This window comes from Mus pahari, chromosome 7, assembly GCF_900095145.1.
Source record: "Mus pahari chromosome 7, PAHARI_EIJ_v1.1, whole genome shotgun sequence".
Classification (NCBI taxonomy): Eukaryota; Metazoa; Chordata; class Mammalia; order Rodentia; family Muridae; genus Mus; species Mus pahari.
Window position 1 is genome coordinate 88,848,150 of NC_034596.1, and position 9,932 is coordinate 88,858,081.

Consider the following 9,932-nt stretch of genomic DNA (forward strand, 5'->3'; position numbering starts at 1 on the left):
AAAAAAAAAAAAAAAAAAAAAAAAAAAAAAACCATTATGTAATCAAAGATGACTTTTCCTTACAGACTTACTAGACAGTGTGGCCTACATTTTGGGGTACTAGATTGTTTAAATATATCAAGGATAAGTATGACAATGCAAAAATACATTCTCTGGAAACCCACTGTGAGGTAACTCAGCTAAGTCTTCTCGAGGCCCCAGTATCAGTGCCCCAGTTCCCCTCAGTTATTTAGTACAGTGGGAGTGTGGCCATGAGGCTGTCAGGTGGGGCCTGCTTTGCCTAGGCCTGCCACCAAGAACCTGTGAAGGTAGGCCAGCTGTTGTGCAGTGTGCTCATTAACTGGGGGCCAACGGAAAAACAGCTAGATTGGAATGAAGAAAAGCATTGCAACATATTCTCCATACAGTATGAGTTATAGTGTGCAGCTAAAGGAAAACAGACTGAAATCATGTGCCCCAGGGAGTCCGGGACAGGCCAAGACCATCTTCTGTCCTCAGCATAGGTGTCCTGTCACTCAACCAACCTACTAACCAGCTGCCATCATTCATTCTTCCCCTCATGCCAGCACCTTGCCCTTTAATACGTTTTGGGAATATGGCAGCATTAACTGTGTGGGCCAGTACCACACACTGCAAACACTCCAGGGAACAGCCACCATTCACCGTTCTCACTCTGTGAGAGCAAGGACTAGTTGTTGTCATGGTTGTTGTTTTGCTAGTGCCCCCCCCCCCCAAAAAAAAGTAGAAGTTCTAGTGAAACATTATCAAGATGTCAAGAAGGGAAGAGCTCTGAATTTTCCAATGAAGTCACTGCCTTTCCTTGGACAGACTCAATCAAAGAGCTTGCTGGTTGCTGATTCATTGCTGTCAGGAAGCTGGGCAAGATGGAGAGGGGTTTCCATGGTCTCACTAGCCAGCCAATCTTAAAGTGCAGACACACTGCTTAATGAACTGCTTTAATTCTTAAAGAAACAGGCACATCTGGAACCATCGGGAATGTTTTCTGTGATCTTGCAACACACATGAGGAAATCCTGTTGTATTCCAGACGTAAGGGCAGAGACAAGGCACTTGCACGGAACAAGTTTTGAAGCCATTAGAAGTCACCATGAAGATGTATGCTACTAGTGTGATGCCTGTGAGCAGGTGGCCTGAGTGACGTCCCCATGCGAGCATATGACTGGGTCAATGTCCACATGACTGTCCTGGCTGTCCCCTTCCTGCCGCTGGACTATGTCCGACAGAGCTTCAGCGGGAACTTCTCAATAATGAGGTGGTCAGCATGAAGAAGGGCCACCATATTAACCTCAAACTCCACTTTGAAGTTGGTGGTCTGCAGCGTTGGACTGGTAGTCAGTGTGGGGAAGACCATGTATGCGGGTCAAGAAGGTTCCTACAAATACCCCCTATCAGCGATTTGAATATTCTGAATCTCTGTGGCATCATCGCATGCTTAGCCTTCTGCACACCCGCAGGTCTCTAACCCGGACCAACTGAAGCTCTATGCTTTGGAGAGCAGCATCTGAGCGTTCCACCACCCGTGCTCCCATCAGGGGCTGTGTGATAGCACAATTAGTGGAGCTCAGATATCCTCTGATGACTTAATTTGGGAAGTGAAGCTCTCTCTTTGATGTCTACAAGGTTTTAGGAGTGACTGTGAAGTCAACAGGACTTGGGGTCAATTTCCCCTTCTGAGGAGCAGAGTGAACGATGAATTCACAGGTCTTGGTCAGGTCCTTGGCCAACAGGGACTGCCGCATGTCACAGTGCAGAGTTTTCTGAATCTTGGCAAACCTGCCATAGTAAGGACCTTGTTGCCTTTCACAAACAGAGGAAACACAAAGGGAACCTCAGTCTTGTCACTGGGAATCACTCCTGGTACTGTTGATAATCTGGATGGGCTTCACAGAGTTGCAAAAGGCTTCGAACACACCCACACTTTTGCCACTGACCTGGCGGTTTACAGATCCCTTCCATTGTCAAAGAACCTCCCTGGTGCTAGACTGAGTCCTTACTAGAGATGACCACCACACCAGAGAGCATTCCCCGGGCGTGATTCACTTTATTTCCTCTTTTAATCTTGGTCCATAGTGGTCCCTATCTTGCATCCATTCTGGCCACTGGTGGCTGGCCCGGCTGCCCCGCCCCCTTACCATTAACTGTTCTTATGCTGCAGCCATTTCCAGACGATAGGTCTTTATTTCTCCTGTCCCTCTACAGGGCATATGCAGAATTACACCCAGCTTGTTCTCAAAGCAGAGGTCAACAGGCCTTCTTTCTGTTCATTAAATAGATAACTTTAGAGTTGACAAGTGGTTGGATGTGATTTGTTTTTTGTGGTCTCTATTCATCTCTGTCTTCAGTACATTTCTTACAATAACTGTGAATTTTCTGAACCTGGATGTCAAGACTCCAATACTCACTAAGGAAAAAAAAAATATCACAGAGGACAAGGGTTGAAGAGGTTTTGAAATATAAGCCCAGTTCTTGATGCACATGACCTGCCAGTGAATTGTTCCGTAATTGCATGTTTTTCATTTTTTTTTTTAAATTTCAAGCGATAAGTTTTGAAGATTAAGGATACAGAATAAGAGCATCTTATGAACTATTTGTTTAAAATATTTTCTGGAGATATAAAAATAACAGACAAAAGCCTGTGGGCTTAGCAGAGTCATTAGTGTAAAATGATGTACCTGGTTCCAAAAACACATCCAAAAGCAATATGGAATACAAGCCAATTCCCAGCAGTTTGAATTTATTATTTATGATACCAGTTAAACAAGGCTAATGTGCACTGCAAAAGTGGTTATAGCCTCTCTGCAATATTAGTAGAAATTAGTCAGATGTTACCAGCTCAATACAAAGTGAATTTGCAAAGGTTCAGCAAATGACAGTTTGGCTGAGTTAACATGACAGTTGAAAGCATTCAAGCTGTTTCGGTATTGGCAAGTGGGTTGAGAACCGAAGTCAGCATTTATCAGTGTTGGAAGGAAATTACACTGAAAGCTGGGAGGAGCAGTAAAGAGCTGCAGCATCTTACCTTCAAGCAGAAACGTCCCAACCTCCTCTTACTCCTCTCTAATCGGGCCCTGATTACATTCAAGAAGGAAAAAATAAAACCTGTAAGGGTGACCTTCTTTGTATTGTATGGATACTTCACTAGTCAGCATCCTTTTTTCTAAAACTGGGAGTCCTAGGATTACCCTCTGGCATTATGTCCCACCTTGCAGGCTACATATTATGTCTCTTTCCCAAGGATAAGATATAGAAGGATCTTCATAAGCAATATGTTGTTGATTAGTAAATTATACTCCTGCCAAAAGTGCTTAAAATAGCATTAATTTTTAAATGTATAAGGTTTTCCTCATGAACATATTAATGATAAAATTTATAAATTCTTAGGCATTAAGATACCATTCTCTGTTGAAAATTATATGACACATCAAGAAACAGAGAATGCACAAATATCCAAACATTCTAAATAAGGACACATTAGTCTATCTGTCTAAAACTTTTTGTGGTAAGACGTCTAATTAATATTTTGAGAGATGTAGAATATTTTTGAGACTTTAATGAAAAAAAGAATAGTATAATTTCAATGGACACAAAACCCAGAGGAAATCCATGTCTAAATAATTACTGCTTGTGTATTTCTACCCACTCTCCCGACTCTGTTATACCTTCCTTTTCATATTCTCTCCACCCCTATACTGGCTGATTTTGTGTGTCAACTTGACACAAGCTGGAGTTACCACAGAGAAAGGAGCCTCCCTTGAGGAAATGCCTCCATGAGATCCAGCTGTAAGGCATTTTCTCAATTAGTGATCAAGAGGGGAGGGCCCAGCCCATTGTTGCTAGTTTTATCCCTTGGCTGGTAGTCCTGGGTTCTATAAGAAAGCAAGCAGAGCAAGCCCCTGGAAGCAATCAGCAAGCAGCACCCCTCCATAGCCTCTGCATCAACTCCTGCCTCCAAGTTTCTGACCTCTGTGAGTTCCTGTCCTGACTTCCTCGTTGATGATGAACAATAATGTGGAAGTGTAAGCAGAATAAACCCTTTCTTGTTTCTTGATGGTTTTTACAGGAATATAAACCCTAAGACAACTCCTAAAAATACTTATTCTTGTCTGATTCTTCTCACTTATTGATGCCTCGCACGCTACCAATTATTTATTAGAAACAACAAGTTCAAGTATCAAAGCCTAGCCTCACCTCCACAATCAGTTTCAAACTATCCTACAACATTTGATACTCTTATCTAAAAGAATGAAAGAAAAAAATCTAATAGAATCAATGATCCTTCCCTTGTGTAGTGTTTGTCCAGTTACTGAAGTGATTAAAGGGATTTATTTATTTCCTATCTAAAGGCATCTGTCATTTTCATAATATTGGATTTAGGGTCTGTGATGGTTTGTATATTCTTGGACCAGGGAGTGGCACAATTTGGAGGAGTGGCCTTGTTGGAATAGGTGTGACCTGGATGGAGTAGGTGTGTCACTGTGGGTATAGGCATAAGATCCTCATCCTAGTTGCCTGGAAGTCAGTCTTCCACTAGCAGCCTTTGGATGAAGATGTAGAACTCAGTTCTGCCTGTGCCATGCCTGCCTGGATACTGCCATGCTCCCACCTTGATGATAATGGACTGAACCTCTGAACCTGTAAGCCAGCCCCAAGTAAATGTTGTTTTTATAAGACTTGCCTTGGTCATGGTGTCTGTTCACAGAAGTAAAAACCTAAGACAGAAGTTGGTGCCAGGAGTGGGGTATTGCTGTGATAGGCCTGACCATGCTTTTATTTGAAAGAATGTAGATTTTGGGACTTTGGATATGGAACACAGTGGAATGTTTTAAATGGAGCTTAATGGGTCATCCTAGTAGGAATATGGAAGACGTTGTTGCTGGGAGTAATTTGAACTGTGTTGACCTGACCAAGAGATTTCAAAGGAGAAGAATTTCAGAATGTGGCATAAAGACTGTTTTTGTGGTATTTTGGTGAAGAATGTGGCTACTTTTTGTCCTTGTCTGAAAAGTCTGCCTGAGGCTAAGGTGAAGAGACTCAGATTAATTGCATTGACAAAGGAAGTTTCAAAAAAGCCCAGCAGTGACTTTATTCTCTGGTTAAGTCTTATGAAGGGAAGTTTGAACAAGCATAGCAAGCTTAGAAAGGAAAAATATAAAATATATGGTTCGAGTATTAAAGGGATACCAGGAAGTGAAATGGAGCAAAATCCTGTGTTCTAGGAGATAACAGATTAAGGGAGTGGGAATTTGAAGCAAGATCATACCCAGCTAAATTAAGATCCAGGCATGGTAGTACACACACCTTTAAACCCAGGAGACAGGCATGCTGATCTCTGCGTTCAAGGTCAATCTACAGAGCAAGACCCAGGATAGCCAAGCTTAGGCAGTGAAGGATTTGGAAAACAGAAAGCCAGTGACAATGTAATAGTACAAGCAGATCATGTTCTAATTCCTGCAAGCAGCAGAACTCAGCAGCTTCAGCCATGTGGCTCTGGCTCTAGGGTTAAGAATGGAAGGAACTACTGGGACAATTTTAGCTGGAGCTAAGAAATTAGCAGAGATTATGAAGAGAGCAGCATCACTGAGGTGAAATTTTCTAGGAAGTGTTTTCTGGGAGCACAAAGAAGCTGTGTTCCAGAGATAGCCAAGGTTGGTAATTTGTAAGAGTCTCCCAGTTGGTACTGGTTTTGAAGGCATGAAGGTGTAATGAATAACAGCTGATGTTTGGCACTGTGAGAGGTCATGGAAGGCCATTGGAGAAGATGTAGCCTCAGCTGTAGTTGATGGCCCAGGAGTGAAGGGGTCATGCAAAGGTTTTGAGGCTTGGCACCGTGAAGAGAGCCTATGAGAGGCTATTGGTGAAGCCTAGTTGGAGTGGAACACCCCACTGTATTGGAGATCTCAGTACCATGGATGATCACCAAGAACAGCAACTGTAGTGGATTGGATCAACCTGAGCTTAGAGTGCTACAGAGGGCAGAGCTGGAGAAGTGATGCCAGCCCTTAGGAGGAGTCTAAAAGATCAAGTGGAATCCCAGACACTGAAACAAGAAGCTGTAACATTCAAATTGCCTTGGAGACTGAAAGATGTTAAAGATGCCAGAGCCATGGGATACATGCTGAGGAAAGCTGCTAACAGGGACTGGAACCAGCCCAGGAGAAAGCAGTTTGTTGCAGTCAACAAAGATGAAAACGGATTGGAGATCTGAAGACTGCTTTGACATCAGTCATGGAGATGCAGAGTTTGGAGTTTGCACAGCTGGTTTCCTGTCTTTCTTTGGGGATTTCAGTTAAGTGATTGGATGAATCTCAGAAGTGGCCTTGAGCTTTGAACTTTTAATATTGTTGAGACTGCTATAGACTATGAGGATTTTAAAAGTTGGACTAAATGCATTTGCATTATGCTATGTTTAAGTATGCCCCTCCCCCCATAGACTCATGTGTTTGAACAAATCAATGGGGGGGGGGCAGGGAGTGAAATGTGATGGTTTGTATATTCTTGGATCAGGGAGTGGCACCATTTGGAGCTGTGGCCTTGTTGGAATAGGTGTGACCTGGTTGGAGTAGGTATGTCACTGTGGGTGTGGGCATAAGATCCTCATCCTATTTGTCTGGAAGTCAGTCTTCTACTAGTAGCCTTTAAATGAAGACATAGAACTCTCAGCTCTGCCTGTGCCATGCCTACCTGGATATTGCCATGCTCCCACCTTGATGATAATGAACTGAACTTCTGAACCTGTAAGCCAGCCCCAATTAAATGCTGTTTTTATAAGACTTGCTTTGGTCATGGTGTCTGTTCACAGCAGTAAAACCCTAACTAAGACAGGTTCATTGTCTTGTGCTTCAGATGTTTTAGGATATCCAGGGCTTGCTGTCGTAGGATATCTGAGGTCCGGTGGTGCCTTATTGCCCTGGTTCTTGTTTTTTGTTCTGTTTTATTTTTGTTTTTGTTTTTGCTTGTCTTATGTTCATAAGATGGCCTTTAGATATTTGGTTGTCCTGGTGCTGGCAGGCCTCTGAAAATGCAGGCAGAGCTGTGGGCTGGAACATGAGGCTCAGAGAAATGGGTGACTTTCCCTCTGTTGGGTGTGCTTGAGAGGGACTTGGCAGGCAGAGGATTTGCCTTAGTGTCTTACCTGGTTGTCCTTGGTGCTGACAGTTTCTCAGTCTGCAGGCAGAGCTGTGCGCCAGACAACGGAACAGAGGAGACAGGACACAGCTCCAAGACTTTGGCTTTTTAATGCCAATGTCATTCAAGTTACATTCATGGTAACTTTCTGTGGTACCTCAAAATTTTAATATTCCCGGAACACTATTTTGTGGTTTTGCTTGTTTAGAGAAAGTCAAGCATTCTTAATTGGCTTGGTACTAAGAAGGAAAGTATTATTCCCTTTTGCAAGTATAGGATTGCAGGTGTGGGCCAAAGAGTACGGCTAATACTATTTTGCAATAAATGTATCTCTGTTGGAAGCCCTTATCTCTCTACCTGTACTCTTTTCCTGGTATCTGACTATTTGCTCCAGAGATAAAAACAAAACAAAACAAAACAAAACAAAGCAAAACAAAACAAAAACAAAAGCCAAATAAAAAACAAAAAACGAACAAATAAGAACAACAACAACAAACAGCTTTCACCTTGTTATCTAGGGACTCAATACCTAAATGCAACATTTCCCAGATAATTGCAAGCACCTCTCCAAGATGGGTAGTCTTGACAAGAACTTACTATCCACGAGACTGGGGGTTGTAAACTCCAAATCAGGTGGTAGCTGGATTGCAATGAGGGAAGTCTTGTCCTGACTGTCTTATGTCATATGTAACAGCTTTCTTTATACATGCTTGTATTCAAATTTCTATGGTTTGTTCAGACCTTAAGCAATTCACATTACAGTCCACTATTATGTGCTCCCTTTAGCTTGATTCTTTATACGTACTCTATTTCTGAATAGTGAAGCTGTGAAACAGAAGAAGGATCTCAACTTGAATATCTAAATCAAGTGAGGGACACATTGCAATCCATCCATGTCATGAAAACTAAAGTATTTGATCTTCCACTACATCCTCTACCCAACCATCCACCCATTGAAAGACAGAGAAGGATCAGAAAATTCCATAGGAATTCAAAGTCAAAAAAGAGTCATCAATACTCTGAAAATAAGCTGGTAAAGGTAAGTGTCCTGCAGAGACAACACACAAGTAACCCAGAGGAAGCTCAGCTCTCAAAAGCAACCCTTGAAGCTTCTCAATTTATGGATGACCAGATAGATCGCTTCTTACCAGATCGCTTCTTACCCGATCGCTTCCTACCTTTGAGAAGACTCCCTCACTCAAGATAGTGTCCTCCAGATCCATCCATTTGTCTAAAAATTTCATAAATTCATTGCTTTCCATTGCTGAGTAGTACTCCATTGTGTCACGGTACCATATTTTCTGTATCCATTCCTCTATTGAGGGACATCTGGGTTCTTTCCAGCTTCTGGCTATTAGAAATAAGGCTGCCATGAACATAGTAGAGCATATGTCCTTATTACATGTTGGAGGATCTTCTGGGTATATGCCCAGGAACAACTTGCCTTTGTTATTTAGTTTATGGTAATAAATTCCCACTCTTTTGAATTGACATTGTGCTATGCTGTCTAAACCTGACTTCATGAACTTTGTTCTTGCTCTGTTAAAGTACCAAAGACAAATGACTATTCTATATGAATTGGCAAAACTCCGTCTATTCAAACTCATCTATGATGTTTCTTTTTTCTTTTCTTTTCTTTTCTTTTCTTTTCTTTTCTTTTCTTTTCTTTTCTTTTCTTTTCTTTTCTTTCTTTCTTTCTTTCTTTCTTTCTTTCTTTCTTTTTTTTCATTTTAAGAATGCTTTAGGTGAAGGAAATGAGCACCAACCAAATATGGAGGCTGTGTTGATGATGGGATGTTGAAGAGAGTAGAGCTAGGCCTGAGCTCCTGCTGCTTGAGTTAGCAGCTTTTGGAGAAACATGATCCTAATTAATTAGAATCTATACGTGCTTATTATTTAACCAAGGTTACAGTCCCTACCTTTCTCGTGTCCTCCTTTCTCCCTACTCTCCCAGGACCATATAGATAAAAAGAAAAAAAAAAACCTATTAATTCAAAAACATGGCCACAGGTCTTCTTTAATTCTATAGGAAGGCTTACTTTCATAAATACTTCAAAATTCAAGCCTACACCTAATTGTTCTCCTCCCAAAGGAAAAGTGCAGGCTAATGTAACAGCCTTAAGTGTAAAGCTCCTTGAGGAGGGAAGTGAGAGATGATGGAATATGGGGACGGTTGATGGGAGCAATTTGTAAAGCACACAAGAGGAACGACAGCTTGATGACAGTTTCACTTTTCGGTCCTGAACCTTAATTAATCAGACACTCTGAGTAACTCACTGAGAAACAATAGGAAAATTCTTCTCAGCGTTTCACAGATTATGCACTCTTAATCTACGGGGACTTCTTTGGCTATTATTTTTCTTTCTTTGTGTGCTGCAGCTTTGTTGCCTTGACATCCACACTCAAAAGTTATTGGTATCAAACCCAGCTCTCTCTATACAGAGTTAAACCAACTATGAAGCACTTCTCAGACTTTCCACAGTTCAAAGCATCACTGGCAGCCAGCCAGCCCTGAAAGATGAACTGTGCTTCAACTTGGTGAGTGTGACTGCATGTGTAAAAGGGAGCTTGGGGGAGAGATGGGAAAGGCTTCCAATATACAGAATGGAAAGATATTTGAATGCTTCTCCAAATGAAGGTGGATTCAGCTCTTCCACTACAGGGAACAAATGCAACTATTATATTTATGACTAGGTGCAAGGATCCTAGAATTTAGAAAATTGGAATCTTTGAGACTCCTCCTCCTCTTCCTCCTCCTCCTCCTCCTCCTTCTCCTCCTCCTCCTCC

At 41.9% G+C, this 9,932-nt stretch overlaps 1 pseudogene; it reads right to left on the reverse strand.

Annotated features, from left to right (window-relative positions):
• Positions 1–1,230: 1,230 nt before the first annotated feature.
• LOC110324076 overlaps positions 1,231–9,932 on the reverse strand; it is a 177,823-nt pseudogene continuing 169,121 nt past the window's right edge.